Source organism: Dipteris shenzhenensis, chromosome 9, assembly GCF_047967505.1.
Source record: "Dipteris shenzhenensis isolate YYH24624 ecotype China chromosome 9, Dip_SZ_1.0, whole genome shotgun sequence".
NCBI lineage: Eukaryota > Viridiplantae > Streptophyta > Polypodiopsida > Gleicheniales > Dipteridaceae > Dipteris > Dipteris shenzhenensis.
Window position 1 is genome coordinate 14,903,448 of NC_141604.1, and position 21,214 is coordinate 14,924,661.

General features: G+C 39.9%; 1 pseudogene; it reads left to right on the top strand.

The window, feature by feature from the left end:
* Positions 1 to 669: 669 nt before the first annotated feature.
* Positions 670 to 15,993, top strand: LOC147898253 (uncharacterized; annotated as a pseudogene).
* The last annotated feature ends 5,221 nt before the right edge of the window (positions 15,994 to 21,214 follow it).

Here is a 21,214-nt window from a genome sequence, read left to right on the forward strand (position 1 = left end):
CAATTGATGAGGATGGCATTCTTCCTATTACGATGTGTTTTTAGAAACTCTTAGAAATGATATTTTGAGTCAGGATAACATGATTGTTGGTGCTATGGTCTTGGCTATCCCATGGAGCACATTGTTGAATATTGATGAATTGATGTTTTGGGAGTGTCTTGTTTGGGTGTATTTTTTTGGTATGTCAGCTTGGATGGAAACTCATTGGAATATTTCTAAAGTTATTTGGCAAAAGTTTTACACATTTCATCATATGCGCATAAGGAGTTTGGGGCCAAAAGGTCCTAGATCTTCTAGGAGTGGGGATAGGATACTATGAATTTCTTGTATGTTTAGTTGTCCAACAAGATGGTGGTCACTCAGAAGGCGTGGTTTGGGCCTTTTCCTAATTCGTGTTACATATGCAAGAAGGTGGGTTATCACACAATATGTTTTTTGGAAGGGAGGATAATAGTTCTCTTGTGAGAGGAGATAAGACTATTGATGTGGGGGAAATGCCATCTCAACTCACAGAGCCAAATTAGGACAACTTGGTGACATGCGATTGGACAAGGTGGAGCAAAGGTCGACTTTGAGAAATGAGAAAGGTGATGATGTGGGGGATCAAAGGGAGATTGACAAGATGGGTGATAGCAAAGCACAGTTTCATATTATACCTAGAGAATAACCATGGAGGATTGTCGAGAAGGATGGGAGGGTGCTGAGACTGATTTGGAGGAGAAAGGGGAGATTGAGGTACTTTTGGCTATGGATACTTCTCCTGGTAAGGTGGTGCTTCTTATGAAGAGACCTTGAGTGGTTCTATGGAGATCACAAAAATACCACGTGTCTAAAAATACTCTATCAAGAGAAAAAGAAATTTTGAAGGGCAATCCCAAGAAGAGAGTGCTTGAATAAAAACTTCTTAATAAGAAGCTATTTGTGGAGGAAGGTTTGAATGTTCAAGTGATTGAGAGGTGGTAAAAAGAGTTTCAAAATGTCTCAAAGATGCACCCAAAAGTGTAGGTGGCAGAAGGAGAACTGATTTTCTTTCCTGCATGATGCTTACAAAGCAATTGCTGAATAATTAATTCAAGGAGGGAAGGAGTGGGAAGTCAACATTTTTTAATGATTTCTTGGACCATCCGAGGGTATTGTGACAAAATCAAACAAGAGGAATGCGTGTGTATAGTTAGAAGATAGAATAGGACACGAGGCTGCTTACAATACACACTGATCAACGACAAATTTGTCATATGGATTCTGCTAGTTGGTTGGCCCGTTCCTTCAACTTGGTAGTTAGGGAGGACAACAGGGAACGAATTGTACATATCCCTTTTTTCTCGGATTCTACTGTAACCCAAAGACGGGTAGATCCCAAAGGGAAGCCCCGGTTCCACTGGAATTTTTGGTTTAAGTCTATTGATTTTTCCTTTTGAATCTGGAATTCTTGCTTTATTTCTTGCTTTCTGGCTTATGGAAGGGAAGGAATGGAAAAGCTTGCTTGCAGGCTCCTGCTATTCTGCTTCATTTCCTGCTTCCAGAAGGGAAGGGAAGGCAAGGAAAAAGGTTGCCGGTGCGATTCTGGGAGAAGGAAGCTTCTATACTTACCTACGCCTGCCTCGCTTCCATGCTAGAGCCCGGTTCCCGAGACTGCTTAAGTCATCCCACACACTACTACTCGCCAAGGCGGCCTACTATTCGAATAATTAGTAATGGCTTGACACATCCCACATCTTCATTAAATTGATGTGAAAAGAATGCCCTTCTTGGTGGAGACAAGGGTAGTATCAATGAAGTCATTTATGAAGGATGAGTAGAGCTCTTATTATTGGGAAAATTTGGAATCTCAGGTATTTTTGACAAGAGGAGAATAGGTCGTGTGAAACGTGATGAGATAATTGATGACATCAAGTTTGCAATTAAGTAGTCTGAGTCGTTGCTAGTGGCGATCATTGCGTAAGTAATTGGTGCACAAGGAAATATAGTTTCCTTGGTTTTAGGATAAATTGCAAGTAGCACTAAAATAGTTCTAAGAACCAATGCAGTAGTTGCAAGGAAATACATTCTCCTTGGTTTAGGGGATTAACTGCAACCCACACTCAAATAGAACCCAACACAGTGGTTGCACAAAAATACATTTTTCTTAGTTTTAGGATTGATGCACAAGCAGCACTGAAATAGTTCCAAGAACTAGCACGATGGTTGCAAGGAGATATATTTCCCTTGGTTTAGGATTAACTGCAAACCACACTAAAATAGAACTGTGGTGGTTGCACAAGGAAATACATTTTCCTTTGTTTAGGATTAAATTTTAACCACTTAATTTAAACTATTAACAACATGCACTCTCATTACACTATAACAACATGCTGTTCCAACCACTGGGCTAGTTTTAAGCCTACTTGATGGTATGCCAAGAACATAAATTAAGAAAAGGGACCCCTTGATTTCAAATATATGAATAACTACGGGACTCTAATGCGGGTGTCACATGACCCAACCAATTAAGGTAAATACATTTTTTTGGTTTAATTAGGAGTAGCTATAGCCACCATTAAAATAACTCCGAGAACCAGCTCGGTGGTTGCACCAAGACAACGTCAACGTGGTGGTCACAAATCTAGACCAGTGTGGAAAATTTGTGCATAGATGACAGGTGGCAAGCTACAGGTAATGACAAGACAAACTATGGATAATCTGATGCAACACAGAGACTATGTGAAGGAGGAAAGAATTGCTCATGTAGTGACATGTGTTGAGCTCTATGGGCATTCAGAATAGCAAGTTTCAATAGATTGTGTCTCATTACTATGCTAGTAAGGCAATCATTGCGCCTATAAAATTTTTGACAAGAGCGTGATTCCACTTGAAATTCAAAATATTGACCACCAACGCGTTGTTTTGCGGCCCCAAAACTGCCCCTAAAATAGTTACCATGATTAGCTACAATGGACTGTGCATTGACCCCCATCATGGTGGTGTATACCACTAGAAACCTCAAAGAGTAGGTTTTGAATATGTCGAGTCTGACAAGTTTTGAGCTAATTTGTAAAAAAATATCCATGCCCACCTTTTTGAGACAATATTCTCAAGTAATACCCTTATAAGGCCCCAAAATGAGCCCCAAAATTCCTAATGGCATTCCCCAAACATGAGCCCTACAAGATATTAGCCAATTCGGAAGGGAGGGAAGGAAGGACGACAGATTACTTTGGTCAGGTAGAAGTGGGCACTTTCCTTACGGGCAGCCATGTGCAAATCCACTGAGAATGGAAATTTCATATGGGTGTACTTGCAACTCTAGAAGAATCGAGGTCTTTTATTACTTTTACATTGCCTGTTTTTGCTTTAATTGGTTAATTAAAAGGTCAAAGCTGCCTAGCATGTGTGTGAATCATGTGTGTGAATGATAACCAAAAAATGGGTGGTTTGCTTGTTTGGGTAACCCTCAAAAGAAGCCATTAGTCTTCCTCTTCGACCTAGAAGTACGTTTCTTTGGAATTGCCATAATGAAATCCATCTATTCAGTTTTATCATTGCCCTTTACATCATTTCTGGATAACCTTCGGAGCACGCAAAAGAAAAGTGCCTCCTTGCCTCTAGCCCTTCCCTCGTCTCCCCCCTTGTCGGGGGGGGTGCCAGCTCCCTTCTCGCGGGGGGAGCCTTAGAGAGGACGGGGCAATTTCATGTGTGGTAAGGGTCCCCGAAAGGCGAGGGTTGTCATTCTTTCCTTTTGAAAATGCGAAGATTTTTCTCCAAAATGCCCACGGTGCCAAAAAATCACTCTGTGCACTCTCCCAATCAAACGTGGGTTGAAGGCTCGGAAAGAAGAATTTGTGGAGCCTCTTAAGTCAAACCCTTCGGCCTTGGCTAATTGAATCTCATAGAGTTTGAAGTGATTCCATCCAAGTGCCTGCTAGTGACCGCGATAGCTTCAACTGGGCAGCTTGGGCTATCCAGATAATCTCCTCTCACTCGGCTACCCAACCTGAACTGTCATTGTTATGGTTTGAGATATCCAAACCATAATTGGAGGGTTTCTAGTTCATATGGCATAAGTGACAAAGTGGGATCTGTCTCCCTCTTGCCACAATCATCATTCGATAGAATCGAATGAAGTATTAAGTGGGGCCGTAGGCACAGCCCTGGATGTGAACGATCATGAAAATATGCGGGAAAACCGGCCTTTCATGAATTTTCTGAGTCGGTCCTCTCACACATTGAGATTGGGGTAGTAAGCTTGGAAACTCCGGAGACCCACGATAGGGTGGTATCCAAAAATGGCTTCATTTGAGTCAGGAGCGGGCAAGAGAGTTTCTTGAGCACCCCCTGCGAAGCCCAGATGCTCCAACTCTTGGAACCAATTGCCCAAGATATCGATCACATGCAACGGTTATACGGGGAACTGGTTGGGATTACAGGTGGCAAAATCATTCCCGAGTCTAATGCGAAGGGCGTGGATAGGGGCAAGGGGGACCCCATTCCAAGCCCAATGGAGATGATGGACTTAGATATAGAATATCAACATGACAGGTAATAGGCTGCTTTTCTCCTTCCCAAGGGGAACTCCATGCCTTTATTCGACATCCTTGCACTCACCTCTACTTTTCCCTCAGCAAAAGGATTCATGGTTCACACGAATACAGGTTCGAAGTCCTTGTTTGCTCTTTGCTCATTTCTTCTGATTCATCAATACGAGAGGTGGAGAGACCCCCCTATCGACTCCAAATCAAACCTTTTCGAATGGACTTAGTTGCGAGGCTTAAAGTATTCATGGTCATCTCCATTTGTCCATTACCCTATTTTTTGACATGAACGGAAATTTTGTATCATTCTATGATAATCAAATTTCCAACAGGGTTCCGCTGTCTCCCAAAGAGTATGCGATCAGTAGTCCATCAAGGAACCGCTCCGCTAATGAACCCTCGTCCTCGTTGAGGGTAGATCTAGGCGATCACTTATAGGCCGTTGTGTTGCCGGTGGGATGCGAAGATTTTTGGGGAGGCACCACCACTTTCAGTGTTTGCTTGAAAACCCACGGTTGGAATTGGAACTTGAATTGATATTTCAGATTGAGTCCTAGGTTGAAGGGTCACCATAAGGCTTGGCAGCTTCTCGGTAGCTCCTCGTATGTGGTGTGGGTTCATCCCTTCATTGATGATGGTTGCCTTAAAAGAGATAATTACCAACTACTACAAATTGCCAGTGGATGAGATCGGTTGAGTGGTACCGGTTGGGGATGGAATTGCACATGTTTATGGAGATTTAAGTGGGGGAAATGGTAGAATTTGCGGAGGTACATTGAGTGTTTCACTTACTCATGTTTTCAAATTCACAATTTGACACTATGACCCATTGAGTTATGCTTGCCCTTGGGGCTCCCCGCAAGCAAGCCCCAAGGGCTCGCCCAACAAACCAATTCAGACACGCCCATACTTGCTATTAAATTTGAATTGATAACCCTTGAAATGGAATAGATTTAAAGTTTGTCATGTTTTCCAATTTCACCAAGCAAGTATGCTCACTATCAGGCTTGAACCGATAACCCTTGCAATGGAACAAATTTTGAGTCTGTCGTGTTTACCATTTCCACCAAGTGAGCAAACGGGCCCCTAGGAGCTCGATTAGGATTAAGTGTGATGACTTAATGTCGCTGCTTTTTAGCCACTAGAGGCTTGTAGCTAATTAAATAGCCCACTAGGCTCCTACAACTAGCTAACTTGCATGATGGGATGACCATCTGATTAACAAAGTCTGCAACTCTCTTCAAATAGGGTTTGGGGTTTTGTGCTATCCCCTCATGAAAATGAAGTGCCACGTTGGAAAATGTTTCTTATGATGTGCCTTTTGAAGTGATCGGGCAGCTAATTGCTAGCAAATAGCTTAACTAGAAGGATGACAAGCTCATCGAGGTGGCTCAATGGGTGCTGGCTCTATTAAGTGCCATGTAGCCTCACTGACTTCACATTGCTCCACCCTTGTCTCCCACCCTCATCTCCACCGACTTTGTCGACTTCACATTGCTCTACCCTTGGCAACTTCACATTGCCTCTACCACCCTTGGTGACTTCACATAGCTCCACCCTTGTCTCCCACCCCCATCTCCACCAACTTTGTCGACTTCACATTGCAGGCTACCACCCTTGGCAACTTCACACAGCTCCACCCTTGTCTCCTACTCCACCCTTGGAAACTTCACACAACTCCACCCTTGCCTCCTACTCCACCCTCCTCCAGCTCTGCCCTTGTCTCCACCCTCTGGCTATGTCCCATCTTCAATTGATTCCATTCTTATTCCTAGCTGTCTCCAAAGTAGTGGTAGTTCTATTCCATGATTGTAGAGTGGTTGATATGCTAATGGACCTTAATTGGATGGGAAATTTGCCTGATTCAATCACTTGAGAATTGCATTTAGTCTTACATGGATGATGTTTATTTGTGGATTCTATATGGGCTGCATAGCTAGGTTGACTAGGCCTTGAAAATGGTATTGTAGGGTTTTTTGTGACATCGGGTGCAACCAAAATGAGATGGTCATTTTCAGAAAAGTTGGGTACCTCATCAGAGCTGATGAGCAAAGTGTCAAGTGAACATATTTGGGTACCTAGCTCACCAGTAAGCTGAGCTTTCGTGTGTTGAGTTTTTTGTAGATAAGCTAAGCTTTCTTTCTAATGGGAATTTTGGTTTAAAGTTCTCTAGGGGAACATATAAGCTAAGCTTTCTTGTATCGATAGAATAACATTTTGTAACAACTTTTTGTATATAAGCTTGTTAATATATAGAAGCTTGTTAGCTTAAAGACCTCAATGTATGAGATGTGTCTGATAATCTATTAATGAAATCTGATCATTTATTAATGAAACCACTCAAGTTTAATTATTGCCAGAGTTGTTGAATGTTTGCAGCCATTCAAATACGAGTTTCCTTTATATAAACAAGCTAATTTATGATCACACTTTGTATCTCATATTATTCTCAAAATGAGTAACTTCCTGCAAAATCTATGATATAGACAATAGTGTCATGGGGAAAATAAGCAAGGCACTTCTTGAATTGCTTATCTTGCCAGCAGTTGATCTTGAAAATGTGATGCACTTATTTTGGGATGGATTGAATTAAGTGTTCTACAAGCCCCCTCGGCTGGATGCTCTTATACGATAGTAGCCATCTCTTTTTCTTTGATCCTTCAACATTAACATATTCAAATCTACTCCATTTTAGAGCAGTAGGGTTGTCTTCCCTTATTTCATTTGGACGGACATAAAATTTTCTCTTCTTCATACTACAATGCGTGCATGCATCACAAATGCATTCAATACGATGCCATTTAGAGTCTCCCTTTAGGCAGACTACTGGTTTCCACAAAGACCTTAGGATACCAAACTTAGTCTCCCTCGTAACACATGATGAGGATCTGAGTGGCCTACAGACTGCACATTCAACTGCAAGACATGGGCATCTATCTCCATGGAGCAATGCTCTAACATGACCAAATCTCAAGTCATTCAAAGCCTGCATGGCCAGGTCAAAGTTTATGTGTGTTCTACAACAACTCACATTCCTATGTTTGTGTATCCTGAGCTACCAAGACTTATAATGCTCAAATCTTCGTTGCCCAACTGAAAGGTCTTGAATTTGAGCCATAAACTTCAGATACAACTCTGTCTACTCACCCAACATGTTGGAAATATAATTTTAGGAAAACAAACACTATGTTTTCTGCACTAGTATGAGGAAACAAACATAGATACATGCAAAAAAATAGTCTAATAAAGATAATTAAACTAATTAAGCCAAAATAATTTCACTTCTATAAAACAAAACAATTTCAACCATTGGGCTGGTTTACACTCACATAATTGGTGTTTGACCTGTACCAACTCGATGTTTCGACCCCCAAGCTAGTTTAGGATGATCACACTACTAATAAAACTAATAAAGCTACTAGAAAACAAAACAATTAAGCAACTAAATGACAAGCACATTAACCAACTGATTTATATATTGTTGTTCCAATTGTTGGGATAGTTTTGGATGATCATAGTCCAAGCATGACACGAACCAACATAGAAATCAAACTAAACTGATTTAACTGCTAGTAAAATATACTAGTTTAAATACTAGGAAACATAGTAATATATTATTTTGGTTGAAAAATATATTTGTATTTATTTTCTATTCAACCACGCTAGTTTAGGCTGGTTTAAGACAATCACATAAGTCTAAGCTAGACCGATTTGGAATTTCACTGATATATGACCAAACTAGCCTGAAAATTAAACTTAAATGATTTAAATTCTAGGAAACACAACAATTTCAACCAAGTACCAGGTTGGTCATCAATTATTTTGTTTGTGAAATATATTTCTATTTCAACTGTGCTAGTTTAAGACAATCACATAAGACCCGAGCTAGCTAGGTGATATATTGCTTGATGTTCAAAGTACTAGGCTAGTTTATGATAGTCACATTAAGTCCAAGCCAGCCTTGTTTGGAAATTGATTGATATATGACCCAAACCAACCCAAAAATTAAACTTAAATAATTTAACTGCTAGGAAACAAAGCAAATTTAACTAGCCACTAGGATGGTCATCAATTATTCCTGTTTGTGAAATATATTTATATTTCAACCATGCTAGTTTAGGACAATCACATAAATCTTGTTTGACCTGAGCTAGCTTGGTGATACATTGCAACCACCGGGCTAGTTTGGGACAATCACATTAAGTCTAAGCCAATTCGGTTTAGAAATTAACTAGTATATGACCTAAACCAACCCGAAAATTAAACTTAACTAATATTTAACCATTCGAAAACACAAAAATTTCAACCACCGGGCTAATCATCTATGAAATAATAATACTATATTGTTGTTTCTTTGTTTTGCAAAATATATTGATGTTTAACCACACCGAGGGACAATCACATAACAAGTGTTTGACCTAAACCAGCATGGTTAATAGATGTTCCAACCACCAGGTTGGTTTAGGATAATCATATTAAGTCCTAGCCAGCAGTCCACTTTAGAAATTAAACAATTAAACTATTCCAAAATGCATTCACAAACAACCACCAGGCTGGTGAAATAGATTGATGTTCAACCACGCTAGTTTTGGACATTCACATAGCTGGTGTTTGACTTAAACTAGCATAGCAATATATTGCATGATAAAAGTTTGCGGTGACTTTGGCTCTCCTTTTCCTTCTCCTACCACCCTTTGGCTCCTCGTAGACCTTGTACACCCTCTTTGGATCTATGCCCTATTGTCGACCTCGGCGTCACCTTGCTTCATGCACCGCCTCCTCCTCGATTTCCATTGGAGTCTGGACTATTGAAGGTGCCACCTCCTCCTCAATTTCCACAGTAATTTGAAGGCCACCGTCACCTTGGCTACCTCAGCACTCAGGAGTCAGCTCATGTAGACTTGGCCACCATCGCCTTGGCTTTGGGCACCGTGTTGAACGTGACTGTTCCCTCCTCCAGTCTGTCTAGGTACCCCTCCTCTCTCTCTCTCTCTCTATCTCTCTCTCTCTCTCTCTCTCTCTACCCCCCCCCCCCTCCCTCCCTCCCTTTTTCCCTCTCTTTTCCAATGTCTTGTCTTTCAAATTTGAAATTCCAAATTTTTTTCTTTATGTACTCTGCTAAAATTTTAAAATTTTCAAAATTCAAATTTTGAAAATTCAAAATTTGAATTTTTGAACAACTTTTGAAAGTTCAAATCTTAATATTTTTTAAATTTCAATTGTTGAAATTTTAATTTTTAAAAATTTTAAAATTTAAAGTATATTTTTATAAACATAAGGATATATTTATATATAAATAGAAATATATGTATGTTTAAAAAAATATAAATATTTCTATGTATAAATATATATATATGCATGTTTAAAAAATATAAACCATGAAGAGCGCCTCAATTGATGTTGTTTAAATTTAATGATTATAGATAAAAGAATATACATTAATTTATATTTTTCTTATCAAGGCGTGCTGATTTAAAATTTGCTCCCTAGTGTTAGGATATGGAACAATTAGAATATCTAGCTAAACACATATTAGAATAGCTAATAGATTCTTAAAGAAAAATGTCAAGAAAGTATGATAGAACTCCTAACCTCATCTAATGAGCATGTTAACCTCAAGACCTTAACATGATTGCCCTCTAGGGTTACCACATCTCATTTTCTTTTACTTCCCCTGCGACAAGATTACAAGGAGAAATAATGTGACAATTTGGTTCTTATTTCAAAAAGATTTCATGTAATAACATATTCTCATTAAAAACTTGCAAGGAGTGGATCGGTAACAGTTTCATGCTAAACTAAAATCTTTATTCATGATATTTTTAATGCAAGGAGTAGATTGGCACTTGTGCCATGTTAAATTGAAAGATTTATTTATGCTATGATATTTTTAATAAAGATTGGCACCTATGCCATCCCACTCCATGTGAGTTTGTGTAGATTCACTATGAGGGAGCCATCCACAAACTCTCATGGATTAAGAATGGCACAGGTGCCATTCTCTATCTGAATGGCACCAGTGCCAATCTCATTTATGACAGTCATCTCAAAGAGGAACACATCAGTGCTCATTGAAGATTAGATTTTAGAGAAATCTTCATGTTAACTAGATTGGCAGCAGTGCCATGCCAAACATCCCTTTAGGTACTTGAACATTTAATGAGAATGGCACTAGTGCCAATCTCTTTTTTGACAACAATCATCACAAAGAGGATCTCATCAGTGCCCATTCAAGGTTACATTTTAGAGAAATCTCCATGTTAACTAGATTGTCAGCATTGCCATGCCAAACATCCCTTTAGCTAAGAGGTGACATAACTAGACTGGCAGCAATGCCATGCTAAACATCCCTTTAGCTACTTCAACCTTTAGGCTATGGTGTAGCCATCCACATACTCTCATAGATTAAGAATAGCACAGGTGCCATTCTCTATCAGAATGGCACTGGTGCCAATCTCATTTGTGACATTCATCTCAAAGAGGATCACATCAGAGCCAATCTCATTTGTGCTTTAAACATAACTAGATTGGCATCAGTGCCACGCTACAAAATATCCACATTAACTAGATTGGCAGCAGTGCCATGCCAAACACCCCTTTAGTTACTTCAACCTTTAGGTTATGGGGGAGCCATCCACAAACTCTCATGGATTGATAATGGGGCAAGAGGTGTCATTCTCTATGAGAATGGCACTGGTGCCAATCTCTTTTGTGACAGTCATCACAAAGAGGATCACATCACTGCCCACTGAAGGTTAGATTTTAGAGAAATCTCCATGTTAACTATATTGGCATCAGTCCCAGGCTAAACATTAATTTAGCTAAGAGGTGACATAACTAGATTGGTAGTAGTGCCATTCAAAATATCCCTTTAGATGCTTCAACATTCAGGCTATGAGGGAGCCATCATAAAGAGGATCACATGGTGCTAGAGAAATTTTCATGTTAACTATATTGGCATCAGTGCCATGCTAAACATCCCTTTAGCTAAGAGGTAACATAACTAGATTGGTAGCAGTGCCATTCTAAACATCCCTTTAGCTACTTACTCAAAAAAAGGAAAGCAACACTGATCCCCTTACTAGGACACCGCGAACTTGGTTTGCTTTCTTGAAGGCAGCCATGCACAAACTCTCATGGATTAAGAATGGCACTGGTGCCATTCTCTGTGCCAATCGCTTTTCTGACAGTCATCACAAAGAGGATCACATCAGTGCCCACTGAAGATTAGAATGGCAAAGGTGCCATTCTCTATGAAAATGGCACTGGTGCCAATCTCTTTTGTGACAGCCATTTCAAAAAGGATCACATCAGCCATCACAAAGAGGATCACATCAATCATCACAAAAGAGGATCTCTTTTGTGAGAGTCATCACAAAGAGAATGGCACCTGTGCCATTCTCTATCAGAATGACACTAGTGCCATTCTCTCATGGTGCACAAACTCTCATGGATTAAGAATGGCACTGGTGCCATTCTCTGTGCCAATCTCTTTTCTAACAGTCATCACAAAGAGGATCACATCAGTGCCCACTGAAGATTAGATTTTAGAGAAATCTCCATCTTAACTATATTGGCATCAGTGCTAAGCATCCCTTTAGCTAAGAGATGACATAACTAGATTGGCAATAGTGCCATGCCAAGAGGTGACAACTAGAATGGTAGTAGTGCCATTCTAAGCATGCCTTTAGCTACTTGAACCTTTAGGCTATGGTGAGCCATCCACAAACTCTGTGGGTTAAGAATGGCAAAGGTGCCAATCTCTTTTGTGACAATCATCACAAAGAGAATGGCACAAGTGCCATTCTCTTTCACGATGGCACTAGTGCCATTCTCTCATGGTGCACAAACTCTCATGGATTAAGAATGGCACTGGTGCCATTCTTTGTGCCAATCTCTATTCTGACAGTTGTCATAAAGAGGATCACATCAATGCCCACCATTGAAGATTATATTTTAGATAAATCTCGATGTTAACTATATTGGCATCAGTGCCATGCTAAGCATCCCTTTAGCTAAGAGATGACATAACTAGATTAGTAGTGGTGCCATGCCAAGAGGTGACAACTAGAATGGCAGCAGTGCCATTCTAAACATGCCTTTAGCTACTTGAACCTTTAGGCTATGGGGAGCCATCTACAAACTTCATGGGGGCAAAGGTGCCATTCTCTATGAGAATGGCACTAGTGCCAATCTCTTTTGTGACAGCCATCACAAAGAGGGTCACATCAATGCCCACTAAAGGTTAGATTTAGAGAAATCTCCATGTTAACTATATTGGCATCAATGCCTTGCTAAACATCCCTTTAGCTAAGAGGTGACATAACTAGATTGGAAGCAGTGCCATTCTAATCATCCCTCTAACTACTTCAACCTTTAGCCTATGGGAGAACCATCCACAAATTCTCATGGATCAAGAATGGCACAGGTGCCATTCTCTATGAGAATAGCATCGGTGCTAATCTCTTTTGTGATAGCCATCACAGAGAGGATCACTTCACTGCCCCACTAAAGGTTAGACTTTAGAGAAATCTCCATGTTAACTATATTAGCATCATTGCAAATCTCATTTGTGCTTTAAAATATCACTGTTAACTAGATTGGTAGTAGTGCCATGCTAAGAGACAAACACCCCTTTAGCTACTTCAACATTCAGGCTATGAGGGAGCCATCCACAAACTCTCATTGATGAGAATGGCACTAGTGCCATTCTCAATGAGAATGGCACTGGTGCCAATCTCTTTTGTGACAATCATCATAAAGAGGATCACATCAGTGCCATGCTAAACATCCCTTTAGCTACTTCAACCTTCAGCCATCCACAAACTCTCATGGATTAAGAATGGCACATGTGCCATTCTCCATTAGAATGGCAGTGGTGCCAATCTCTTTTGTGATAGTCATCATAAAGAGAAATCTCCAAGTTCACTAGATTGGTAGCAGTGCCATTCCAAACATCCCTTTAGCTACTTCAACCTTCAGGCTATGAGGGAGCCATCCACAAACTCTCATGGATTAAGAATGGTAGAGGTGCCAATCTCTTTTGTCACAATCATCATAAAGAGAATGGCACAGGTGCCATTATTTATCAGAATGGCACAAATGCCAATCTCTTTTGTGATGGTCATTCACAAAGAGAAATCTCAATGTTAACTAGATTGGCAGTAGTGCGATGCCAAACATCCCTTTAGCTACTTTGGCACTGGTGCCAATCTCATTTGTGCTTTGAACATAACTACATTGGCAGCAGTGCCATTCTAAATATCCCTTTAGCTGCTTCAACCTTGAGGCTATGAGGATGCCATCCACAAACTCTCATGGATTAAGAATGGCACAAGTGCCAATCTCTATGAGAATGGCAGTGGTGCCAATCTCTTTTGTGACAACCATCACATAGAGGATCACAATCTCCAAGTTAACTAGACATCCCTTTAGCTAAGAGGTGACATAACTAGATTGGCAACAGTGCCATTCTAAACATCCCTTTAGCTACTTCAACCTTTAGGCTATGGGGCAGCCAGTAACATACTCTAATGGATTAAGAATGGCAGAGGTGCCATTCTCAATGATTAAGAATGACAAAGGTGCCATTCTCAATTTCATGGATTTAGAATGACAAAGGTGCCATTCTCATTTAGAATGACAAAGGTGCCATTCTCAATGAGAATGGCACTAGTGCCAATCTCTTTTATAAAGAGGATCACATCAGTGCCCACTAAAGGTTAGATTTTAGAGAAATTTGCATGTTAACTATATTGACATCAGTGAAAATCTCATTTGTGCTTTGAAATATCAATCTTGACTAGATTGGCAGCAATGCCATGCCATTTGTGCTATGAGGGAACCATCCACTAACTCTCATAGATTAAGAATGACAAAGGTGCCATTCTCAATGAGAATGGCACTGGTGCCGATCTCTTGTGTGACAGTCATCACAAAGAGGATCACATCAATGCCCACTAAATGTTAGATTTTAGAGAGATCTCCATGTTAACTATATTGGCATCAGTGCCATGCTAAACATCCCTTTAGCTAAAAGGTTACATAACTACATTGGTAGTAGTGCCATTCTAAACATCCCTTTAGCTACTTCAACGTTTAGGCTATGGGAGAGCCATCCACAAATTATGATGGATTAAGAATGGCACATGCGCCATTCTCTATTACAATGGCACTGGTGCCAATCTCTTTTTGTGACATTCATCACAAAGAGAAATCTCCATGTTTACTAGATTGGTAATAATGCCATTCCAAACATCCCTATGGAACAAAATTGGACCACATTTGGTCAATAGCATGCACACGGGCACAAAATTTATTTACTAGTCGGACCATTCGCTGACACACACAACATTTCTTTGAGTAATGGGGTTCCACGAAATAAGGCAGGCCAGATGAATCTTGTTCAACCTTGTTTAGTTTTTTAGTATGAAAGCTACAATAGATTTTAAACTCAAATACTGTATAGATAAGAGCTTTCACTCTTCATTGACTATGGAATGCATTGAATCGTCTCAGTGTTAAAGAGCTGACTCCGTAACTCGAACGTCTACCTTGATTTTGATCCCTGTTTGAAATGACCTTTGTAGTAATGTGCAGGTGACTCTAGTTGTTATCAATAAGACATCTTTTGCATGGAATGGCAACCACATTTGGATCCACAGTGAAAGGCCTATGATTGAGGAAGCTTTAGAACAAAAGTTCCAATTTGATGTTAGAAGCTTTTTTAGGTGTAGAGCATAGGGAATGGTGAATGGTGGAATGATGTTCTTGCTACTTTGCCGAAGAGAGGATCATCCAAAGAGATTGGATTTTTATCATATCAATACTTGGTGAAACTACTTGGGACGAGAGGGTGTCTCAGGTACATGGCAATATTGCAAGAGATTGTATGGGGTGGCTAAGATGGCAGGCTATTATATCAGTATATTGATATGATCTTTGCTTAGTTGGTATCAATTTTTTAATGAAATCAATGGGTTTCTTGGGAGATTACATAGCAATTCAAATAAAATTTGCACACATATGATTTATTTGGATTTTGGGAGTTCATTGTAGCATCCTAACTTGGTGTCCACCTATGAGTGGCAAAAGTGTTGTGGAAGCAGGGCCTAATAGCTGCTTCCGAATGATACATGTTCAACTTTTGACAGTATGATTACGATCCCATCGAGTTGAAGCTCACATTTAAAGATGTACCAGAACTTGAGTTGCTCAAGGTAGAGGTCTTAGAGGGAGAATCTTCCAAAGTGGGAACTACAGCCAGCTAATGAGCGATCCAAGAGAGTTTGAAGAATATTGGGTGAGTGCGATGAAGAAATGGATAGGGACGATGGTGGAAGCGCATCTAGGAGTGGAGATGGCAACATAATTCTTCAAGAGGTTGCAAAGGATTGCAACAGAAAGAGCTAATCTTACCAAAAAGTTGTCCTATGGTCAGCTGATTGCAATTATGAGGTGCAAATGCAGAACTAAGGGTGAATAGCTATTGATACCACTTCAAGCCTATGTGTCTAAACCCATATATAATCGAGTAAAGTATTCCCCTTCTTACCTAAAGATGCATTTGGCATAGGGCATTTTCCTTGACTTTACATGTGGGCATTTCATAAGTGCATTTGAGTCCTTATGCTACAAATTTAAAATATAGATAGATTTTATTGTGGGAATTTCCACTTAAATGACATTACATAGGCCATGCTAAATGCCAGTACTTGTTCAAGAACAACATGAAATTATTGCATGTTAACAATACTAGATTTCAAATTCATATCGAGTTGTTTGGGCATGCTAAAAATTTTAGCTTCACAGGGTCATATCTCTACTCCGACAATGTGCTCACACTCTAATAAAGTTCATATGCTTCATGAAACTAGTGTGTGTTAGCATGCATCTCATGGGGGCCTACCTACTAAATTTAATGGCATGTGGCCTCACATGTTCAATGGCAAGTGGGATTCCATTCAAGACATGCAGGCCCACACTGACCCACATTACAAATGGCATGCCTTTTTACATTTATATCTAAGGCTTTAATGCCCATAGCTCATGAAACTTATGCATGTTAACATGCACCATATTTCAAGTGCATAACCATATTTTTGGCATGGAATTGGACATTTGAGTCCAAATGCCTCAATTTTATAAGGGAATTTTGCAAGTACATAGGAGTCCTCATGCTACATTATTTTATAGACCTTAAATTTATTATGGCATTTTTTCCCCAAATGAAAATGTTTGTATAAAGACAAAATTTCCAAAAATATGTTGTTTCATTTTCACATGAAAATTCAAGGCATCAAAGGAAAAAACCTATCTAAGAACAACATGAAACTAGTACAAGTTAGCATGCACTAGATTTCAAGTGCATGCACTCGTTTGGGCATGCCAAAAAGTTATTTTTGAGAGTGTCACATGTTTGATCTAGTTATGTGCTTACACCCAAATATAATGCAATGAAGGAAAATACAATATGTGTGGGAAGGCAATCGTAGATCAATGGCATGGCTTTCATTAATGGATGAGGCATATAGGAAGACAAAATTGGTCATGTCTACCTTGATTGATTCAAGGAGGATAAACAAGCTTGCAATCTTGTCTAGAGTTCCAAGAATGAGCTTGTATGAGACAATCTCAATCCCTCATTACAATTACATCTATAGAAAGGATATTGAACTAAGCAACTAATTTTGGGCTAATTTTGTGTTGTGTCATTGTACAATCTTCCTTGTAGACTTAATGAACATGCTCTCATCAAGCCAAGCTTTGAGTGACACTCTTATCGGTCATAATAACATATGCAATGTACTTGAAATTATTTTGGGTGCCTTGCCTTGTAAGGAGTCCACCAAAGTAGAGAAGTGGAGAGAAAAAGAAGAGAAGACAAAAAGGCATAGTTTTCCTTGTATCAGCTACTTGGCCCATCTTGTGTTGCAGGTGAAATATTACTTACTTTATATTTCAATAAGGCTACCCTGTCATGCCTTTTATTGAATAACTTCATTAGCCCCACATTGAGATCCTAAGAAATAACTCCTTTCTACATTGCCCAATCGGCCATCTCCAAGAAATCTTTCTTAATGATAGTCCAAAACTCTACATAGAACTTTGCTTATTAGACCATCTGGCCCCAAAGAAAATAATATTTCCAAGCTATCAAGTCCCTCCCATAACTCTTGCTTAGAAAACAATCTTTCTAGGATGGCCCTCTACACGAGCATCACTTTGGAATAAATATGATGAGTCAGACATGGTCGGACTTTAGCACAGTTTTGAGGGTCAAAAGTTGTCAAAAATTGGAATAATTTTGACAAGTTGGAAGTTGTAGTATGATACCTCAAAGTTTTAATGGCCTCATCAATGCTCAGAGTGATAACTGTGATGGCTCACACATGTAGAGTTTTTCTCTTCATAACTCAAGTTCCCAGTGTAGGATTGATTGTTGTTGCAGAATTCCTATCTTGAGAGTCCTTTGTGGTTCGCAAATTCTTGTCAATCGTATTGCTTCCCTCAGCAGCATGCTTGGTGTGTCATGCCCAATTCAAGAAGATGAAGAACATGCACTAGTCAAACAAGGCAACAACATTTCTACAAGCCTAAAAATCATCATAATGGGATTTGACTCCAAAATGAAGAAACGCAAAGTCTGTTAGGTGACACAATGTTGCCTACATAGTCATGCGAGGAGGAAGTATGCCAATCAGATAATGGAATCACCATCAAAGGGTAGCAAGGGGTTAGCTTTGGATACAACTTCTCGCTTTACAGATTTTAAATACAATTTGAATTGTGAGATAACAAAAAACACTCTTTGGCTCTGAACCATGAAATTGCATGGCTTCTACAAGCTCCCATGGTGGACTTGGGCCATGAATATGGAAGCTGACGAGTAGTTCAAGTATTTACAAGATACCAGGTGACATCTAACACCCAAGATGCCAATCACACTAGAGTTGATTTCTAGAATTTTTGAATTACCATTTCCCGAGGTCCCGACCAAGGCACCATGCAAGTATTATGAGGAAGTTATGGTGAAGGGATTTGGACCTTGTGCCCATGCGAAGGGATATTTTTTAGTAAAGAAGACACAAGGTGAACAAAGACAAGAACAATGTATGTGGTTCCTGGAAAGAGTCCTGCTGATGAAATAATATATTTTCTGACAAAATATGAAGAGGGGAGAGGAGAAGAGTGGAGATGAGGAGAGAGGGCACAGCTAGAGAGCACACCACAAATGTGACTAACTGTACACTAGAATTAGTTGAAAAAAATAGAATATATACAAACCCTTTTAGGGTTAGGGTTAGGGGATCTAACCCTTTCCTTTATAGCACTCTATAAGGTTAGTGCTATGCACATATGATCACGTGATGGTGCTATGCACACATGATCACATGATGTTGAGCGTGAACTCTCAACACCTTCCCTCAAGATCAACATCATGAAGTAGGCCTTCCCTCAAGATGATGATTCTGGGGAATCGAAGAAGGACTGAGCATTACATTCCATCACACCCCTTTAATGGGAATGTCCTTCCTCTGCATCAAACCAAGAGCTAGTCGGTGTTTCTCGAATAGCTCTTTACCGAGTGGTTTGGTAAAGATGTCTGCAACATTTTCTTTGCTATCACAATGCTGCAGTGTGATGTCACCAAGTAACACTCTTTCTCTGATGAAGTGCTCTCTGACATCAATGTGCTTTGTTCTGGAGTGATATACTGGATTTTTGGCCAATGCTTGAGCCGATTGATTATCACAGTATATTGTTGTTGGCTTTGACTCATCAAAGTAATCTATTTCTGACAATAGTCTTCTGAGCCATATAGCCTCACATGCACCTGTAGTGAGTGCTCTATATTCTGCTTCAGTTGAAGACAAAGAAACAGTTGGCTGTTTGTTTGACAACCATGATATAGCACCTTGACCAAGGAAAAATGCATATCCCTGTGTCGATCTCCTGGTCTCATGATCTCCAGCATAGTCACTGTCACAGTATCCATGCAACCGTGGATGACTTCCTCTGTATTCTATCCCAAATTGTCTTGTACCTCTAATGTATCTCAAGACTCTTTTGGCTGCATTCCAGTGAGACTGTTTTGGATTTGCCATAAACTGTGCTAGTGAGTTTACTGCATAACAAATATCTGGCCGTGTGATTGTCAGATATATAAGAGATCCAATGAGTTGCCTGTAGTATCTGTCATTGACTGTAGGCTTTTCTGAATCTTTAGTAAGTTTCAAACTCTGTTCCATGGGAGTGGCTGCAATCTTGCAATCTGCCATATGAAACTTCTTTAGGAGACTGTCAACATATTTGAGCTGACTCATGAATGTGCTATCGGAATCTCTCCAGAACTCAATTCCAAGACAATAGTGCATAAGTCCAAGATCTTTCATGTCGAACTCTGCAGATAAGTCTTGTTTTAATTTTCTGATGAAGCTATCCTTGCTTCCGGTCACAATCAGATCATCTACGTACAAAAGTGCAATAGTAATATCTTCCCCTTGAACTTTGTAGTAGAGAGTATGATTTGCATTGGACTTCATGTATCCCAGATCAGCAAAATACTTGTCAATTCTGCTGTACCAACTTCTGGGTGCTTGCTTTAAGCCATAGAGACTTTTCTTGAGATGGCAAACCTTGTTCTCTTGTCCTGGTTCAACATAACCTGCTGGTTGTTGCATGTAGACTTCCTCGTCTAGATAACCATTGAGAAATGCATTCTTGACATCGAGTTGATACACATTCCATTTGCTGAGTGTCGCTAGTGATATCAAGAACCGTATGGAATCCATCTTTGCTACTGGAGCATAAGTCTCATCATAATCTTCGCCATATTGTTGTGCAAATCCTTTTGCAACTGATCTGGCTTTGTATCTTTGAATACTGCCATCTGGATTGTACTTCACTTTGTATACCCATTTGTTGGCTATGGCCTTCTTGCCTGGTGGAAGGTCGCATAATTCCCAAGTGTTATTTTTATACAAAGCATCCATTTCTTCATTCATTGCAGTTTGCCATTTTGGCTTATCTACTGCGTCTTCGAAGTACACTGGCTCTTCTGTAGCCATGATGGTAGTCATAAGAGCATAGTTGGTGGTTTCCACCTGAATTGCTTTGCCTTTCTGAGCATATGTCAATCTGGCTGGTGGTCTGCTTTCCCTAGTAGACCGTCTGAGCTGCTGTGGCACTGCTTGGGGTGTTGCTGGCAATTCTTGCTCTTCTTCATCAACCTGTTCTGTAGATGACTGTGAAGTCGATGCTTCTATCTCCTGTGTAGGTGAGGTTTTCCATTCTGATTCCTCATCGAAGATTACATCTCTGGAGATAATGACTTTGCGGTTGATGGGATCATACAATTTGTATGCTTTACTTTCTTCACTGTAGCCAACCATGATGCATTTACGTGACTTCGCATCCAATTTCCTGCGATGATCATCATGTATGTGGGCATATGCTATGCAACCAAATATGCGGAGATGCCCAATGCGTGGCTTGTGTCCAGTGAATGCTTCATAAGGAGTCATACCTTGTATCGGTTCGGTAGGAAGCCGATTAAGCAAGTAGTTAGCTGTAGCTATTGCTTCTGCCCAATACTGATTCGGAAGATGCTTTTCACTAAGCATTGCTCTAGCACTGTCTACTAAAGTCCCATTCTTCCTTTCAGCTCTTGCATTTTGCTGAGGAGTATCTGCACATGTGAATTG